Consider the following 21,298-nt stretch of genomic DNA (forward strand, 5'->3'; position numbering starts at 1 on the left):
ATAATGTGAATATAAATTTGAATTGTCAATTAGTGTGACTTATATTGTATTTTTGAATATATTAATTTTATTTTCGAGCAATTTGAAAATTTCATACCCACATTTACAGTTAAATTTAAATTGTTCAACTCTCAAAATTCAAACAATACCATATAAATTGAGACGGATTAGTAATCACATAGAATATCTTATTAATATTTAGATCTTACACGTTTTTGGAAAGTCAAAATTGATTTTTTTCCCTTTCAAAAAGTGCTTATTTTTAGAAAAGCATGGTGTTTGACATACAAAAAAAAAAAAGGGTTTCTAGTAAATAATATTAATTGTTTTTCGGAAGCTAAAAAGCAAGTAATTCCCCCTCTCCCCTCCCTCAAAAAGCACTTTTTGAAAAGCTATACTTAGAAATTGTATAGTGTGAGATATAAGGTATAATAGTTTTGGATTAAAAAAGTTTTAGAATAAGATACTGAATTATTTTATCTCCGCTATTTATACCAAAGTAATTGGATAAGTTATTCCATATACGAGATATAATTAGAATAATATCAAGGGATCTTCAATACATGGATAATAGTGATTAGTAAAAGGCATATTTACCACAACTCCTTAATTATCCTATTTATAAAGTAATTAATTAATTACCCTATTATATTTGAGTAGTCATCCAATTCACCCTAAAAGTCATATTTTTTTTGTTTTCTTTTAGTATTCTTGAAATTAAGATAAGTATAATAATAAAAAATTAGATAGAAAATAAAATTTTACATTAAATATCAAATTTAATATATTAAACGTGATATTTTTTAAATATTTTAAATAGTTATTTGTGATAAAGTCTGATTTCATCCCATTCGAGCTGCAAAAGAAATGTTGATAAAATAATCAAATTTAAATTTTGATATCTCTAATTAAATATAGGAAACAACTTAATTCTTGGGATGCATAGTTAGTATTTGACAGAAAAATTCAAGTTTGCTCACTCAAATAAATATATGAATAAAATTCAATATGAGAATATGATAAATTATAGGCAAATCTATGTTTGATTTTGGAAAATACTTTTTATTCCTACTCATTTTCCCAACTATTAATTACGAGATAATATTTTTGCAAATCCAAAGTTCTTACATTCATCTTTTTTATCTCATGAACTAACACTAAAAACAACACTCAGACGTAAAAGAAAGACCATAAAGATGATTTGTTTCGAAGATTAAACAATTACACGTATGACATATTTGCATTTATTTCTTTGCATGATGTAGTGATATTCTTCTACTTCAACTAAGGCATGTTACTCTAAAAATTTGAAAGTCATTTTATGGGATAATTCGAAACACTTGTTTTTCTCTAACTTGAACTCCACGTTTAGATCTGTCAAAATGGGCTGGCCCAACCCAACTCAACCCTAACAGGCTAGAGAGTTAAATGGATTAGGACGGGATGACCCTTTTAATTAAATGGCCTATAAAATAGCAGCCCAACCCATCCCTAAGCGGGCCACGGGTTGCGATGGGTCGGCCCTTCACCCAAAAAATGAACAACATTGATGTCTGATGAACACGACATCAATACATACACAAATTCATGTATGAATTACATGTTTTAGTGAATACTTACAAAAATACATAATAGCCAACATAATAGCCAAGATACAACATTGTAAGTTTATCCGAGCAAAAATATTACATGATCAATTTTTTCATAAACTAGACAACAAAGGGGAAATGAAAAATTAGGCATAAAAATAAAAGTAGGCTTGATTTTAGTGGTATAATGGCCCTAAAATGTAAAAGATCTACAAAGGAGTTAGACATGATTATATATTTTTTAAATATTTATTGACAAAATCTTTAAAGATAAAACTCTACTAAAATATTTATAATAAATATTTTTATTATAGCACATGAGCTGGCCTCTAAGCCTCGAGGGTTGGGCCTACGAGGCTGGGCCAAAAAGACTCATTCCTAAATGGGCCAAAATATTAGGCACAACCCTACTTAATTCAAAGATTGGGTTGTGCCGACTTAACGGGGCAAGCCCATTTTGACAGCTCTATCCACATTAGATATTTGATGCATAGTGAGTATCTGACAGAATAATTCTTGGGATGCATAGTGAGTATCTGACAAAATAAATCATGTTTCCTCATTTAAATAAATATATGAATAAAATTCAATACGAGAATATGATAAATTATAGGAATTGCTATGTTTGATTTTCGCAAATCCTTTGTATTCCCACTTATTTTCCCAACTATTCTGTATGAAATAAAATTTTCGTAAATCCAAAGTTCTTAAATTCATAATTTTGTTTCAAGACTAACACTAAAAAAAGCAATTAGACGTAAAAGAAAGACCATAAAGATGATTTGTTTTGGATATTAAACAATTACACGTACCACATATTTGTATTTACTTCTTGATGTAGTGATATTTTGCTGCTTCAACTAAGCCATATTACTCACCAAATTTGAAAGTCATTCAATGGGATAATCCAAACACTTGTTCTTCTCTAACTTGAACTTCACATTAAATATTTGATAGTTGTAACGACCCGAGAGTACCCCCTAGAAGTTACACGGCGTACTTGACCCCGAAGGGGTCTAGTACAAGCCCTTATCATTGCATACGTCATAGAATAAAAGCGGAAAATTTGAAACTTTTTCTTCAACAATCGAAGTCACTTTTATAACATAGAAAGGAGTCTAAACATTGTCTCATTGGCCATCTAATACAATTGAATACTTAGACATATAGGGATACAACCCTTACATAGTTCTACAATGAAACTAATAAAAGAAACTACTAAGATATCTACTAGGTAAGATGTTTGTCTCCGAACTTGAGGACTCATCAACTAGCTTGGAGGATCACCTATTCCAAGCTTGAACCATTAGATCTCATCTCCATGAACCAACCCCCTACATTGTAGAAAACATAGAAATATGGGTTAGCACAAAGATGTACTATGTATGGTAGCCATGCATAAAATATTTAAAACATGCATAAAGGGGCCATTTTAGTTGAAGCCATGCTATGCACTTTTGAACACCATTCTTGAAAGAATTGGAGAACATAAGTCATAAACAACTCACACACAGTTCATCAAGCACAAGGATACCAACACCACCATAGCCATAGTCTCCAATCATAGTCATAATGCAAATGTCATCTATTATAAAACATAGTGCTCATGCATAGTCAAATATCAAGATCATAACATCATAAGTAACCCTAAGCTCTACTTGTGCAATGCATAGATAGGGTCCATAGTCCTACCTACACTAAGTATCACTTCTAGGCCACTATGATCATACTTGGAATACATTAGTCTCATGCATAGCTAATACACATAATTAAGAGACATTCATAATCACTTAACTCATGTCAAGGAAATGTAGATCATATCATATACCCACATAGGACATGCAACAACTCATAAATCATCATCTTGAAATGGAACCATACTATGACTACTCTTGAAGACTACTCATCATATATGAGTGGCATCCCATACTACCCCTCACTCAAAGTAGACCCTCTTAAGAAGTCATTAGTGATAGTTCATGCATCATATTCATAGTTTATACATCATAGTCATAATTCATGTACTTCATATCATAAGTAAACTGCCCCCATAACCCCTTTATAAGTTCACTTGTGCAATGTACATATGAAGTCCCATACCCTCACATATACTAAGAAAACCCATCAAGAAGTCATAGGTGTAGTCACATACATATTCATAATTCATGCTTCATGTTCATAGTCTTGTTCTTGTCATGCCTTAGATCTTGTCATGTCTTTATACTTGTACTTGTCATGTAGGGGAATAGGACCGTAACCGACATAGACCATGTGAGCTACATGGAATTCGGTGTCATGAACCCACACCGAAAAGAGGTGTTTCACTTGCCTAAGGTGAAACGAGCATGTTTAGCTTATAGGTGGATCCACTAGCTAAGAACCTATGTGGGTACATAGTTAAGGGATAAGGAGATTGCTTCTAGAAGAACCCGGACTCTGATGCCAACGGGTTTCCATCTCATGAGATAATTGTGTTGGGAAGCCGTACTAACTAACGTATTGGCTTCCCTCTCATTTTCATATCCTCTCGGTGCTAAGCCTAATTCCCTTTAGATAGTCTTATTAAGCCTTTACTTTATATTCATGTTCATGGAAGGGTGTCTTAACACACAATCCAATACACTATCATGGTAGCTCATGGATTCATTAGGTGCGAATGTCCTTTCAACCTTAGAATCATTGACATGTGAGTAAACCTTTCACATCATGTTCATGGTACTAATGAGATTAACCTTTCATTTAGTACAACAATACTATCCTAGTATTTCCATATCATGCGTATTCATAACATGTCATTCATAGCCATAATATCATGGTCAGGTATATTTCATGCATAATAGAATGTAGTGCATATGAGAATTAGCCTTTCAATTGACACCATAGATACATCATATTCATATTTATTCATGGAGTGTGTGTGCATAATTGTCCTCACAATGGCACAACAACAACAACATTATCATCATAGACACCTCTCTTTTCAAGGGGGGTCACAACATGTACATAATATCCCAACTTATGCACAATTCACATATATTGCACTTATGGATCTTAGACCATGTAAATCAACATATCTAATATTCATTACCATAGACATGTATACATTCATCATAACAATACCATCATGATCATAACATAACATTCTTATTAATATCGTATCATACTTAGTCATATCTAGGGTTGTAGGGAAGAGGGACCTTATCTCAACACCACAAATACATTGACAAGTAAGCACCTCCACCATAAGTGGATCAATCCATTCATACAAGGAATACATGATAAGTAAACACCTCCACCATAAGTGGATCAACAATTCATATACTATAACTTCATCATATCATACCTTCATAGATTGCCCTTCAAAGCCAAGAGTCAAGATCAAGTCTATCATCTTAGATTTGGCAATTTAGATAGAAGAACATCATAAACCAACAACATAACATATATGATCATAATCAAGTTAGTTTAGGTCTACAAGATTCATCATGATCAATTCATGTCTAGGTGATCTAATCTAAGGCAATTTACCAAGAAGTTCATCAATCCTAGAAGATCACATCTAACCTCTGAATTTGCCTCTTTCATGATATAACCCTAGATCATGTCAATTTCATCTTAGATTCCTAGGTTAATAAATAATACATCATGTAATTACATCATAAACAACTCTAATTCAATCAATTGAATCAACTTCTAACAACATTCTTTGTGTAGAGAAAAGCCATAGCTAGGGTTGGGGAAAACTCACGGGTTCTTTGGAATTCAAGTTAAAACAATCTTAAATCAGTAATATAATCCATAACAAACGTAAATCAACCTTTTAGAACAACTCTGAAAGGAAATCCATGGGGTTGAGTTGAAACCCTAGCTTTTGAAGATTTTTAGAATTGAATTGAAAGCTTTTGAGAGGGATCCATGGGTGATAGCTACCCATGGATGAAAACCACCGTACCTTAGCTGTAGAAACCCACGAAAATCCTAAGATAAAGCCTCCATCTTCAAGCCCCTAGGTTGGTTTGTTCATTGGTCATCAATNGAATTGAATTGAAAGCTTTTGAGAGGGATCCAAGGGTGATAGCTACCCATGGATGAAAACCACCATACCTTAGCTGTAGAAACCCACTAAAATCCTAAGATAAAGCCTTCATCTTCAAGCCCCTAGGTTGGTTTGTTCATTGGTCATCAATGGTGTCCTTGGAGAGAAAACTTTGGGAGGGAAAGAGAATTGGGTTTTGATTTGGAGGTCTTTAGTTGTAGTGAATTAATGAATTAGTTTAGGGTCCTATAAGTTTATATAAGTCATTAATTAACCACCTAACCGACCTCCCTTAACCCCCACTTAATTAACTAAGTAAAACACTAACCCTCAACTTAACTGAAAAGCTGTCAAAACAGTCCAACCTATGCCTAGCCTTCCACGGACCGTGGATCAATCCATTGGCCGTGGTTGGCTTCTGTGATTTGGGACTGTGTCTCTAAATGTTGCAGGCTTCAAGAAAAACTAAGTATGGACCTATTCCCTTCATCCACGGACCGTGGTCTGGTCTACGGGGCGTGGAAAGCATCCGTAGGTCACCACTTAGGTGATCAAACCTTGCTGTCTAGGCAGCTTTGGGGGACTGTTTTGGGGTCCTCCTCAAGGACCCCTCGAGTGGTCTTTGGGGAGTCGTACCCAGACGTTTAACCCCTAAACATGATGTTCTAAGTATGGGAGTCACTTCTACAAGTTTTCACCCTCACACAACACTCCAAACTTCAACGACAAGGCGCTTAGAACTCACTAGTTCAAATTACTAGTTTCCGGACGTTATAGTCGTTTCTTGACGTTTGACCTCAAATCTCCTCAACTAAACATGAAAAGCCATATTGCATTATTTAATCAAGTTTACAATTTCAACTAACATGTGAGGCTCTAGTTTCACCTACTAGATTACGTCAATCTTCCGTTAGGTCTTACTAGTTTCTACGGGGTGTTACAATAATGCTCAAACATGCAATCAATTAGCTGATGTTTTGATTTTCGCAAATCCTTTGTATTCCCATTCATTTTCCAACTATTTTGTTCGAGATAAAATTTTCGCAAATTCAAAGTTCTTACATTCATTCTTTTTATCTCAAGAACTAACACTAAAAACACCAATCAGACGTAAAAGAAAAACCATAAAGGTGATTTATTTTGGAGATTAAACAACTACACATTCCACATATTTGCAGTTACTTCTTTGCATAATATAGTGATATTCTCATCCTTCAATTAAGTCATGTACTTAGCAAATTTGATAGTCATTCTATGGGATAATCCGAATCATTCATTGTTTTCTATCTTGGACTCCATATAAAACAACCGATAATGCTCAAACATGTGATCAATTAGCAGTTGTTTTGACATTGGAATAACTTTTCCTACTCTTCGAATCGCATTGACTGCCGTAATTACTTCGATTGAAACGAATGTCCAACTACAACCTTTAATTAAGTAATTCAATATAAGATTAAGAATACAATTAGTAGTAATAATAATAAAAAATAATACAACAATAGTGGTTAATAAAATTGTGACTTACAATAATTTACCTGATCTTGAGTGTGAAGGATGACGTTTCTTCCCACTCAAATAATGATAATCACATTGTTTAACTTAGATGGATAAAAGATAAATAAATGAATTCTACATCTACCAAACAACAATGAGAGACTTGAGTCAACAAAGAAAATGAATACTTCCTAACATACTCAACAATTAACCTTTCAACAATTAAGCTCTGAGAAAGGGGCAACAAAGAAACACATGTTGAGACGCAAATTATAATAGCTAGAACACATTAACATGTAAAACATATGAAGACGAACTCGAACAAATATCTCCACAAGGTTAAATCATGACAAGGTTCAAAATACACCACCTATATGGACTTACGGACCATAAATGAAGGATAAATTAGCTAGCAGAAATTCACTGAAAAGAGACAACAAGCAGATGTATTCCTAAAATATAAGAATGAACCCACTTATAATAACATATTCATGATAGATTCAAGGTCCAACATCATTCTGAGACCCATAGAAATCACCTATAACGGATAGGAAATACCACATATTGTCGTATTCCGACTGTATTAAAGCATAAAACTCTATTTCTTATAGTAACAAAGCACCACATATGTGGTCCGAAAAGAGAGAATGAGAGGAAAGTGAGAATATTACAGAGGGTAGAGGTTACCTCTTTGTGAGCAGCTAACTAGAAAATAATTTTTTTTTATTGAATATCAATTTTAATATATTAGAAGTGATATTTTAATCTTTATTTAATATTTTAAATTGTTGTTTGTGATAATGCCCGATTCGATCCCATTTGAGCTGCAGAAAAAAAGTTTATGAAATAATCAAATTTAAATTTTAATATCTTGAATTAAATGCAGGAAACAACTTCTTTCTTGGGATGGATAGCTAGTATCTGACTGAAAAATTCAAGTTTACTCTCTCAAATATATATAAGAATAAAATTCAATACAAATATATGATAACTGATTGGCAAGAAAATGTTTGATATTCTCAAATCATTTATATTTCCACTCAATTTCCCAACTATTTTGTATGAGATATTTTTTATTTTGCAAATTCAAAGTTCTAGCATTCATAATTTTTATCTCAAGAACTAACACTAAAATGCAACAATCAGACGTAAAATAAAAATCATAAAGATGATTTTATTTTAGAGATTAAATTATCACACGTACCACAGGTCACGAACTGAGTCTACACCCTAGACGTGGCCGACACTCGAAGATCATTGTTGGTCCCCAAGCGAACCCTCATCCTGGATGACTACAAGCGGAAGACTAACTCAAGCATGCAAAAGCTTAAACATTGAATAAAATTCATGAAACTTAACTCAAAAGAAAACTCTGAATAAAATAAATAATTCAACTCACCATAAAATTAAATAGGAAACTTAAGTCTTTAAAACATTTAATAAAATAAATAATACATACTTCTCAACTATACTGACTATCTATGAAGCCTCTAACTGATAAAGATGGAAGTCGGGACATGACCCACGACATCCTAACTAAACTGAAAAGTAATTGAAATCCTCCGAAAACAAGGAGGCTCACTATAGCTAACTCTAACTCCCGGATGTATCAACAAAACTCCTGTTGATGATCTTGAATACATGCGTCTGTATCATGAAAAGATGCAGGACAAATGGCTCAGTACGTGGAATGTAGGAGCATGTAAGAGGAATTCTAAAGCATAAACATAAGCTTAAAACTTGATAAAAAGGAAACATACTTACCTCTTCTCAACTCACTCAACTCAACTCAAGAATAAGATACTCAACTCAAAGATAAAATATTCAACTCAATAATAAGACACTCGACTCTTGGTACTCAAACTCTGGATACTCAACTCAATATAAAGCAACAATAAGAGATGCAATATATGAAAAGCTTTTAAAACAATAGAAAGCAACTCAATGTATTTAAAAATACATTATACTTAGTTTGTATGCAAGGATACAATATAAACTCTGTTTGTATATGAAAATACAAGTAAACTGTGTATATAAAAATACAAATATCTATGTGAGAGTTTCTCTAATTGACAACCATCACTTAAGAGCTATTGTGATGGTACATCGTTTTGCCTCACGCTGCCAGGGCCTTCCTATACCTTGCCAAGGGTATAAAACCTGACTACTAAGTGGATCCACTAGTCTATGCTAAAAATCACTAAAGGAATCATCTAAAAAGTATGACCCTTTTCTACCCATTATGGCTACATGGTTTATGGGGGCTGTGAGTTGTCTGAACTCTTTCCCATATGGGTGCTCAATACTAATCCCAAAATATGATACTAGCTCTTTTGTTTAAAAACACACTTCTTTCTGTGATTTGAGATAACTGCTCAAAAACTTAGCTCAAAGGCTATCTTGGAAATCAAAGTTCCCTCTCTTGCTTAATTGTGAAAGCGCTTACTCTTTTCTTAAAACTATCTCAAAGGCTCTTTGGAAATCAAGGTTTCCTTTTCTTGTTTAAATATGAAAACATTTTCTCTTTGGGAATACTTAGTTTCCATATAATCTTTTGAAGAAACTGAACTTCACTTTTACTCTTACTCAACTCAATGCTCAAGTCTTAAAACAAAGGTAAAACGTTTGTAAAAGACTTTTTAAAATATGGTTCATGCCAAATTATGGACGTGAACGACTCAATGCAAGGCTTTCAATAACCATAGATAGAACTCAATACTTGGAACTCAAGAACTGCAATGATACTACTCATTTCAAGAATGCTCAACTCAGAGGGTTCATGCGGAATTATGAGCATGAACTACTCAACTCAAGGACTCAAATATACTTCTCATCTCAAGACTGTTCGACTTATAGGGTTCATGAAGAATTAAGGGCATGAAAAATTCAACTCAAGGACTTCATGGGTAACATGTAATAGTCCCATGATTTGAAATACAATCTCAAAAGGGATTAGGAACTTAATACTCAAGACTTAGAACCTGAAGATACAACTCCTCTCAATAATACTCAATTTATGTAGTTCATGCGGAATTTATGGGCATGAACGAGTCGACTCGAGGGTCTAAAGAACATTATGGATCTCATGTATACGACTCTTCTCATTCTCTTACTTACTTACTCAAAACTTAACTCAAATCGATGATGGATCTCAAAGGATTCACAGTTGAGCTCAAAGGCTTCCTTGAACTCTACTCTTAACTCTCTCTTGAATGTGATTTATGAAATCAAGAGTTATGGTTCATGTTTTGAAGGATCTCATGATGAAAAAATAGACTCGTGAATACATTCTCATCATTCTCATACTCACTTGCTCGAGTCTTGAAGCAAGTTACTAAAAATTGTAGAAGACTCCACAAAAGGACTTAAGGGACTTTCTTAAAATATTTGAAAGAATTCTCAAAAATTAACTCTTAACTCTATCTTGAATTTGAATTAGGAATTCAAGTTTATGATTCATGTTATGAATGATTTCTAGGTGTTTAGAAGTAGCTTAGAGTGTTAGAATCAAAGGGGAGTAAATGTACCCTTTGAAAGAATTCAAATGGACGAAATGATGAAGAACAGGTGGGGGCAGGCGACCCTGGCGCTTGAGTGGCATGGGGAGACAGCCCCTAAACTTCAGAGAAGTGGTTGGGCGTTCTGGCTGGCATGGGGCGCCAGGCCCCAACCCAGAAAACTTCGACGACTTTCTTTGCTCATTTTCTCACCCTAACTTGCCTAGAATCGAACGGTTTCTTCCCCAATCACTTGGATTCAATTACTTAACATAATTACACTCTAATGTACTCAAAACAACACTCAAATAGCTAAATTACATCTCAAGAAATCATCAAAACCCCAACACAACAAGATTTAGAATGAACTTCAAGAACACCTATCAAGAACTCTAATCTTTCAACTTTAAGAACGAAATTGCGCTGAAAATAACATGATTGGTGTGTGGGTGAACAAACCCAACACAATGGAAGCTTACATACCTCTTAGGGATTAAACACATGGTGAAAATCCGCATCAACACGCAATAATCTCGACGAACACTTGATCCTCTCCTCTTTTCTCCTCTTTTCTCTTCTTTTCTCTTCTTGAACCCTCAACTAAATTTCTAGGCATATATTAGGATTATAAAACTGTACCAAATAGGATTAGACCCCTAAAACATTATTAAAAATGAATTAAATCTGATTGGGTAAGGAAAAGACCAAAATACCCCCTCTATTTTGGGGTAACTTTCCTTAACTGGAAAACCTGACTCCAAAAGGGCATATCTCACTCATCCAAACTTGAAACTTAGCAAACTCCGCTGCTTTGGAAAGATAATTAAATGATCTTTCCTACGGTATCTAGTAGCACACCTAAATCAACCTGAGATGGGAGTTATGGTCGTTTGAGTCGACCCAAAACTCATACTTAGCTTAACTTGCAAAATTTCAGATTTTGCTACTTCCAATTTAGTTCTTTTTGGAACTCAAGGTGCTACATCTAGTGACCTTAATACTTAAGAAATTTTTAATTCCTTGGTAAGATCTCACTCACTACGAAGAACGGTTCGAGTCTTACTTCAATTTTTTTTTTCTGGGGTGTTACACCACATTTACATTTATTTCTTCGCATGATGTATTGATATTATGCTCATTCAACTAAGACATGTTACACAACAAATTTGAAAGTCATTCTATGGGATAATATGAAGAACTTATTCTTATCTAACTTGGACTCCATATTAGATATTTGATAATGCTCAAACATGCAATCAATTAGTTCCTGTATTGACATTGGAATAACTTTTCCTCTTATTTTTAATTGCATAAACTGCTGGTATTGCTCCGGTTGAAGCGAATGTCCAACTACTCGCTTTAGTTAAGTAATCTAATATAAGACTAATAATACTATAAATCATAATAATAAAAAATGATACTACAATAGTGTTTAATAAAATTGTGACTTACAATAGTTTTCCTGATTTTGAGTTTGAAGGAGGACTTTTCTTCCCACCCAAATAATAACGATACATGAATAATAGTATCAATGGATAAAAGACAGACTTGCTATCGTCTCTTTAATTATCCTATTTATAAAATGATAAAATAATTACCCTATTATATTGGAGTAGTTATCCGATTCGCTCGAGAAGTTGTATTTTTTTGTTTTCTTTTAGTATTCTTGAAATTAAGATAAATATAATAAAAAAATAGATACCCAATCTGATCCTATTTGAGATGCAGAAATGTTGATGAAATAATCAAATTTAAATTTTAATATCTTGAATTAAATGCAGGAAATAACTTAATTTTTAAGATGCATAACTAGTATCTGACAGAAAAGTTCATGCATTCTGTAATGACCGGGTTCAGTCATTATAGAAAAGCCAACGGGGAAAAAATTGGGTCGGAAAACATTTTCGTAGTAATTTGGAATTTCTCAACCTAGTCCAGATTTGGACGAAATCAGAGTCATTAAAGTCTAGAGAAATCTGGTAGCAATTGGGTGATCTAATTATGATTTCGATTACATGAGTAGATAGATAAGTCGTTAAGGAATTCTTACGACTTTACGTAATTGAATTCGGGCGAGTAGAACTCTCGAAATTGATCTTAGCGTGAACGGGTAGTTTTTGAGTGTCATTGGTTGAAGGCGTGTTGTGAAATGGGGATATTGAAATTATTAAAATAGCTCACTATTTCGTGCAAGCCGCTTTGGCAGTGGTTTCTGTCGCCAAGGCGGGGCATATGTAGCAGGGTGAGGACCGTTGTGGCGGGCCCGACGAGGCTTAAAGTCGTAAATAAACTCCAAAAATGTTTTATTCTGTAATTTTCAAATTTGAGAGCTAAGGAACAAACCCCGGGCTTTTCTTGACAGTTTTCCACCATTCTTGAGGCTAAAGGTAAGATTTTAACTCCCCAAATCCATTTTTCGATCTGTAGAACGTAATCGAATGGGTAATTATCAATGGGGGAGGGTTTTGATCTAGAAACTATGGTGGAAAAAGCCCTAATATGTTTACTTGGGATTATGGGTATGATATAGGATTGTTAGAATTTTTAGTAATTCGGGTAATTAGTTATTGTTTATTGATTCCCATATTATATTGATTGTTTGTAGACCAAGAACAAGTGAAACGAATCCTAAAAGGGAAGGATCAAGTTTCTGAGGGTTTCAAGCTTGTTTCGAGGTAGGTGATGGTTGTGATTCTATGATTGTGTGATGTATGTTTGTTCTTGCTTCATTATGATAGATATATGTATGCGATTGTTGCATTATTGATCACATTAATTGTAAATGAGGATATATGAATGATGAATGCCATGAATTATGACTTAATTGTATGATTATGAGAATGTACTTTGTGATTGTGAATGTGATTGTGGCTTGTTGAATGGATCGGGTGTTGCGTTTCGACACACTAACTTGGATCGGTTTCCACGTTCTTGTATAATCATTGGATCGGGTATCACGTTCCAGTATGCTAACATTTTGGGTTTGGGTTCCATGAGAGCACTAATGATTTGATATAATTGTGTATCTTGAGAAATGTGAAACTGTACCTTGTTCGTAAATGTTGATAATATTGTATATGTTTGATATATGCATGTGATTATATTGTTGTATTGACTTATGTATGTTACACTTAATGGGATAGACGCGTGATCCTACCAGTACATGGTTGTGTACTGATACTGCACTCGCTCTTTCTTTGTTGAGTACATGGCATCTTTAGGCGGCTATTGACAGACCTCGCTTAGAAGATTAGTGATCGTCGTTCGAATTCAAGGGTGAACCAATTCATCCGAGCTGCCATGAATTCTCCTTTCGTCTATGTCCACATTCCGGACTTAGACTTTCTAGCTAGTTGTTAGTACATTAGTTTGGGGTTATAACCCTTCTTTTTTAGACTTATGGTTGAACTTAAGATGTTTTGGTACATTGACTTTCTTGTTCTAGGTGTATTTCCGCATTGTTTAGTTGTTAGATCTTTTGAAAGTTTATGGGAACTTGAGTCTTTAGCTATTTAAGTTGATTCCGTAACTTAAATGCACTAGTTTTGGTTTAGTTACTTGGTTTGGGTTGTAGTAGTGGTTCTCCCACCAGAGGGTTAGTGTGGGTGCCAATCATAATGGTCTAGGGATTGAAAAAGTTGTTATTATTGCCTAGGTTCGTTGATGTCGATGTACCAAAATGAGTCTAGTAGAGTCTTACGGAATGGTACGGGGACTCCTTTACTTTTATTTGAGAGGCTATAAGACTTTAGGAAATCTCTCTGTTTTCTCTTGTCTCCTTTCATGCTATGACTTGATTCCAATTAGTATCTGGCGATTCAAATTGGTATCTAACCTCTTTTACTCTTCTGTTTGTAGATGGTTAACACTAGATTCAACGGCGTTAGGCCCGTAGCTCCCGTCAATGCTCCAGTTGATGAATCTGTAGCAAGAGGTCGCGGTTGAGGCAGGGGTAGAGGAAGAGCTAGGGGTACATGCCGAGGAAGAGCGGTGCCTACTAGAGATAGGGTACCGGTCGAAAATGCACCCCAAAATGAGGCCCCTCCCGTACATCATGAAGAGACAGACGGGTATATTGAGGTTAAAAATGTTGAGGAGGTTGGACAAGAGGACGAGGTGCATGTTGAGACTACCGATGTTCCTCCCATAGACCCAATGTTAGCTCAACAGATCATGTCATTCCTGAAAGGGTTGGTTGGTCCTGGACTGTTTCCTTTTGCTCAAGCAACTCAAGCTCCTACTAATCCCCCTGTTGCTAGCACTGCGCCCAAGGTGGGTGGGACTGGAGGTAATGATTCTTTCTTCCGTCCTTTGTTGGGTTCTGTTATGACTAGTAATGAGCATGAGATGTTGACTAAGTTTTTGAAGCTAAAGCCTTATGTATTTCTTGGTTTTGAGAATGAGGATGCTTATGCGTTTATCTTAGACTGCTATGAAAGGCTTTATAAGTTGGGGATTGTCCATCAACATGGGGTTGAGTTTGTGACTTTTCAACTTCAAGGTGAGGCTAAGCAGTGGTAGAGAGCTTATATGGAATGTAGATCTTCAACTTTATCTCCACTCACTTGGACCCAATTTCGTGCTCTCTTTTTAGAGAAATACGTGCATACGACTTTGAGAGATCGCAAGAAGGATGAGTTTATGGCATTGGTGCAAGGTGGTATGTCTGTGGCTGCTTATTAGGCCAAGTTCCATGCTTTGTCTAGATATGCTACTCAATTGGTGACTACTGAGGAGGAGAGGATCAGTTTATTTCTTAGGGGACTAAATTCTGAGTTGCAGGTATTATCTGTTCATATGACCTCTGCAGGGAGGAGCTTTAATGAGGTAACTGACTTTGTTAAGAAAGTGGAGGGGGTAAAGCGAGACGGTCAGGCTAAGGCATTGGCTAAAAGGGCCAAGAGCTCGGGTAACTTTTAAGGTTCTTACCCCAAGGGGTCCAGAAGGCCAACACTTACAACCAAGCCAATTCAGTCCGCTATGCCCGCCTCTATAGGTAACTACTCAGGAACTCCATCTCATAATTTGATTCATGATAGCCAGGGAGTCGCACCTTCGATGGGAGGCAGACCATCTTTTGATCGTACTTGCTACAAATGTGGAGAACCTGGGCATATGAGGAGAGATTATCCCCACGCATGAGTATTAGATTTCACACAGCAGCAAATTAGAGCAGTGGTACCCCCAGGGAAATGGTAATAATGGTAAAGGACGTCCACAAGGTGGGCGAGGTGGTAATCAGCGAGGCCGTGGAGGTAGAGTAAAAGGTAACATAGGCAGGGGTAACGTACAACCAGGTAGGGAAGTAGCTCTTCAAGATGATAGGGCTCAGTGTTACGCCTTTCCAGGCAAGAATGATGCAGAGGCGTCTAACGGGGTGATCACATGTACTATTCTTGTCTGTGACCGGATAGCTAATGTTTTATTTGATCTGGGTTCTACTTATTCATATATATCCGTGCGATTTTCCTCAAAATTTGCTATGATGTGTGATATACTTGATGCCCCCATCCATGTTTCTACCCAAGTTGGAAAGTCTATCATAGTCACCTATGTCTATCGTGCTTTGTCCTATTTTGTTTCTGGTTTTTCAGACTTGGGCTGATTTGGTGATTTTGGATATGACTGACTTTGATATAACTTAGGNCGCAGAGGCGTCTAACGCGGTGATCACATGTACTATTCTTGTCTGTGACCGGATGGCTAATGTTTTATTTGATCTGGGTTCTACTTATTCATATATATCCGTACGATTTTCCTCAGAAGTTGCTATGATGTGTGATATACTTGATGCCCCCATCCATGTTTCTACCCCAGTTGGAAAGTCTATCATAGTCACCTATGTCTATCGTGCTTTGTCCTATTTTGTTTCTGGTTTTTCAGACTTGGGCTGATTTGGTGATTTTGGATATGACTGACTTTGATATAACTTAGGCATGACTTGGTTGTCCCCCTACTATGATGTGCTTAATTGTAATACTAAGTCTGTAACTCTGGAAATTCCAAGAAGGAAAAAGTTAGAGTGGGAAAGGGTGTACAAGCTTAAGCAAGCTAAATCATATCCTCTATTCGGGCTAGGAAACTGGTAGGGCAGGGTTGTTTGGCTTATTTGGCTCATATTAAGGATGTTAAGGTTGAGACTCCATCTATTGAGTTTATTCCTGTGGTGTCAAAATTTAGAAAAATGTTTCCTAATGACTTGCCTGGTATGCCTCCGGATAGGGATTTAGATTTCTTCATTGATTTAGAACCTGGTACGTGTCCCATTTCTATCTCTCCATATCACATGGCTCCGGCAGAGTTAAGAGAGCTTAAGACTCAAATCCAAAAGCTTTTTGATAAAAGATTTATTCATCCTAGTGCTTCTCCATGGGGTGCTCCAGTTTTGTTTGTTAAGAAAAAAGATGGTAGTATGAGAATATGTATAGATTATCGGTAATTGAGTAGGGTCACTATTCGAAACAAGTATCCTTTGCCTCGAATAAATGTTCTTTTTGACAAATTTCAAGGTGCATTGGTTTTTTCCAAGATTGATTTAAGGTCTGACTACCATCAATTGAAAATTAGGCCTGAGGATGTGCCCAAGACGGCGTTTAGAACCCGCTATGGGCACTATGAATTTCTGGTTATGTCTTTTGGTTTGACTAATGTGTCTGCAACTTTCATGAGTTTAATGAATGAAGTGTTCAAACCATTGCTTGATTAATTTTTTATAGTCTTTATTGATGACATTTTGGTCTATTTGAAAAGTGAGGAAGAGCATGCCGACCATCTGCGTATTGTTCTAGGTGTTCTTGGAAAAAAAGGTTGTGTGCTAAATTTTCTAAGTATGAATTTTGGTTGACTTCTGTTGCATTTTTGGGGCATGTAGTTTCAAAGGAAGGGGTAAAGGCAGATCCCTAAAAGATTGAAGCAGTTAAGAATTGGGTTCGGCCTAACTTTGTGACGAAAGTTAGGAGTTTTGTGGGGGCTCGATAGCTATTATCGTCGATTTGTGAAGAACTTTGCTTCTATTGCCACTCACTTGACAAATTTGACCAAAAAGGAGATACCATTTGAATGGACTGAAAAATGTGAGAAGAGCTTCCAAAAACTCAAGACTCTTTTGACCACCAACCCATCCTAGCATTACCGGTTGAAGGTAAGGATTTTATTGTTTATTGTGATGCTTCACATTCTGGCTTGGGTGCTGTGTTGATGCGGGATAATAATGTTAGAGCTTATGCTTCACGTCAATTGAATGTACATGAGAGGAATTATTCAACACATGATTTGGAGTTGGCAGCGGTAGTGTTTGCTTTTAAGATCTTGCGGCATTACCTCTATGGGGTTAAGTGTGAGGTGTTTACTGATCATCATAGTTTGCAACATGTATTTACTCAAAAGGATCTGAATTTGAGATAGAAAAGGTGGATGAAGTTACTCAAGGATTATGATGTGACCATTCAATATCATCCGGGCAAAGCTAATGTGGTGGCAAACACTTTGAGTTAAAACACGGTGAGTATGAGTAGTTTAGCTTGCCTGAGTGTATCCAAGAGACCCTTAGATAAGGAAATCGAGACCTTGGAGTCTAAATTCATGCAGTTGGGCATCTCTTAAAGAGGTGGGGTGTTAGCTAACATTGAAGTGATGGCCACATTTATTGAGGAGATCAAGGCCAAACAATTTGAGGATGAAAATTTAAATGAACTTAAGAAGAAGACTGTGATTGGTAAAGCAAAAAAACCACTCTTAATGCGGAAGGTGTGCTCACTTTTAAGGGAAAAATCTGTGTTCCTAGAGTAGATGACTTGATTCAGAAATTGTTGGCAGAATCTCATGGTTCGCGATATTCTATTCATCCAGGTGTGACAAATATGTACCGAGATTTGAAATGAATTTATTGGTGGCTGGGCATGAAGAAGGATATAACGGAGTTTGTGGCTAAGTGTCGGAATTGTCAACAAGTGAAGTATGAACACCAAAGGCTTGCATGTTTTCTTCAAAAAATGACAATTCTGGAATGGGAGAGGATAGCCATGGATTTTGTGGTTGGTCTTCCCAAGACTTTGGGGAAATTTTATTCTATTTGGGTAGTGGATGATAGATTGACTAAGTCAACCCATTTTATTTCGGTAATAATAGATTATAATGCTGAACAATTAGTTAAGGTATATGTGAAAGAGATAGTGAGGTTGCATGGGGTGCCCATCTCTATCATCTCAGACCGTGGTACCCAATTCACATCTAAGTTTTGGAGGAAGTTACATGATGAATTGGGCACACAACTCACTTTTAGTACAACCTTCCATCCACAGATAGACGGGCAGTCGGAGAGGACTATTCAAGGGTTAGAAGACATGTTGAGGGCATGTGTGATTGATTTTGGAGGGCATTGGGATAAGTTCTTAATTTTGTGTGAATTCTCTTATAATAATAGTTATCACTCTAGAATTGATATGGCACCGTTTGAGGCACTTTATGGGAGGGGATGTAGATCACCCATATGTTGGTTCGAGGCTGGAGATGTGAAACCTTTGGGGTTGATTTAGTGAAGAATGTTCAAGATAAGGTGAGGAGTATTCAAACTAAGCTTTTAGCAACCAAGAGTAGACAGAATAAGTATGCACATCATAAGGTAAGAGACATGGTGTTTCAAATCGGTGATAATGTTCTTCTTAAGGTATCACCTATGAAAGGGGTAATGAGATTTGGCAAGAAAGGTAAGCTAAGTCCGCGATTCATTGGTCCCTTTGAGTTTCTTGAATATGTAGGACCGGTGGCGTATAGATTGGCTTTACCTCCTAATTTATCAGGAGTTTATCTAGTATTTCATATGTCCATGTTGAAGAGGTATCATGGTGACAAGGATGATATCATTAAGTGATACTCAATTGTGTTAGACAAAGACCTCCAATATGAGAAGGAACTGGTTGCAATTCTTGATCATGATATGATTAAGTTGAGGACCAAAGAGATTAAGTCCGTGAAAGTTCAATAGAAGCATCGTCCAGTTGAGGAAGCTACTTGGGAAACCGAGAGGGACATGCGAGACAAGTATCCCCAATTGTTCGTCGATTCAGGTACTACTTCATTCTTTCTTTAGTCTACTTTTCCTAAGTTTGTCACTCGGCGAATGATGGGTAAATTGGTATCTATTGTAATGACCGGGCTTCATCATTATAGAAAAGCCAACTTGAAAATTTTTGGGTTGGAAAACTTTTTCGTAGTAACTTGGAATTTCTCAACCTAGTCCAGATTTGGACGAAATTAGAGTCATTAAAGTCTAGAGAAATCTGGTAGCAATTGAGTGATCTAATTATTATTTTGATTATATGAGTAGCTAGATACGTCATTAAAGAATTCGTACAACTTTACAAAATTGAATGCGGGCGAGTAGAACTCCCGAAATTGTTCTAGTGTGAACGAGTAGTTTCTGAGTGTCGTTGGTTGAAGTCGTGTTGTTAAATGAGGGTATTGCAATTATTAAAATAGCTCACCGTTTCGTGCAAGCCGCTTTGTCGGTGGTTTCTATCGCTAGGGGGGGCCGCTATAGCGGGGTGAGGACCATTATGGCGGGCCTGACGCGATTTAATGTCGTAAATAAATTCCAAAAACATTTTATTCTGCAATTTTCAAATTTGAGAGCTAAGGAACGAACCCAAGGATTTTCTTGACTGTTTTCCACCATTCTTGAGGCTAATGGTAAGATTTTGACTCCTCAAATCCATTTTTTGATCCGTAGAACGTATCAAATGGGTAATTATCGATAGGGGAGGGTTTTGATCTAGAAACTATGGTGGAAATGCCCTAATTTAGATACTTGGGATCATGAGTATGATATAGGGTTGTTAGAATTGTTAGTAATCAGAGTAGTTAGTGATTGTTTATTGATTCCCATATTATATTGATTGTTTGTAGACCAAGAACAGGCGGAACGAATTCGGAAACGGAACGATCAAGTTTCTTAGGGTTTCAAACTTGTTTCGAGGTAGGTGATGGTTGTGATTCTATGATTGTGTGATGTATGTTTGTTCTTGCTTCATTAGGATACATGTATGTATGCGAATGTTGCATTATTGATCAGATTAATTGTAAATGAGGATATATGAATGATGAATGCCATGAATAATGACTTAATTGTATGATTATGAGAATGTACTTTGTGATTTTGATTGTGGCTTGTTGAGTGGATCAGCTGTTGCGTTTCGACACACCAACTTGGATCGATTGCCATGTTTCGACATAATTATGGAATCGATTGCCACGTTCCGACATAATCATTGGATCGGGTACCACGTTTCGGTATGGTAACAATTTGGGTTTGGGTTCCATGAGAGGACCAATGATATGATATAATTGTGTATCTTGAGAAATGTGAAACTGTACCTTGTTCGTAAATGTTGCTAATATTGTATATGTTCGATATATGCATGTGATTATATTGTTGTATTGACTTATGTATGTTACACTTAGTGGGATAGTCGCCTGATCCTACCAGTACATTGTGGTTGTGTACTGATACTGCACTTACTCTTTCTTTGTTGAGTACATGGCATCTTTAGGCGGCTATTGACAGACCTTGCTTAGAAGATTAGTGATCGTTGTTCGAATTCAAGGGTGAGCCAATTCTTCTGGGCTGCCATGAGTTCTTATTTCGTCTATGTCCACATTCCAGACTTAGACTTTCTAGCTAG

At 36.1% G+C, this 21,298-nt stretch overlaps 1 pseudogene; it reads left to right on the forward strand.

Moving 5' to 3' along the window:
• The first annotated feature begins 14,298 nt into the window (after positions 1-14,298).
• Positions 14,299-20,001, forward strand: LOC125856956 (uncharacterized; annotated as a pseudogene).
• The last annotated feature ends 1,297 nt before the right edge of the window (positions 20,002-21,298 follow it).

The sequence above is a fragment of the Solanum stenotomum genome, chromosome 1 (genome assembly GCF_019186545.1).
Source record: "Solanum stenotomum isolate F172 chromosome 1, ASM1918654v1, whole genome shotgun sequence".
NCBI classification, from domain to species: Eukaryota; Viridiplantae; Streptophyta; class Magnoliopsida; order Solanales; family Solanaceae; genus Solanum; species Solanum stenotomum.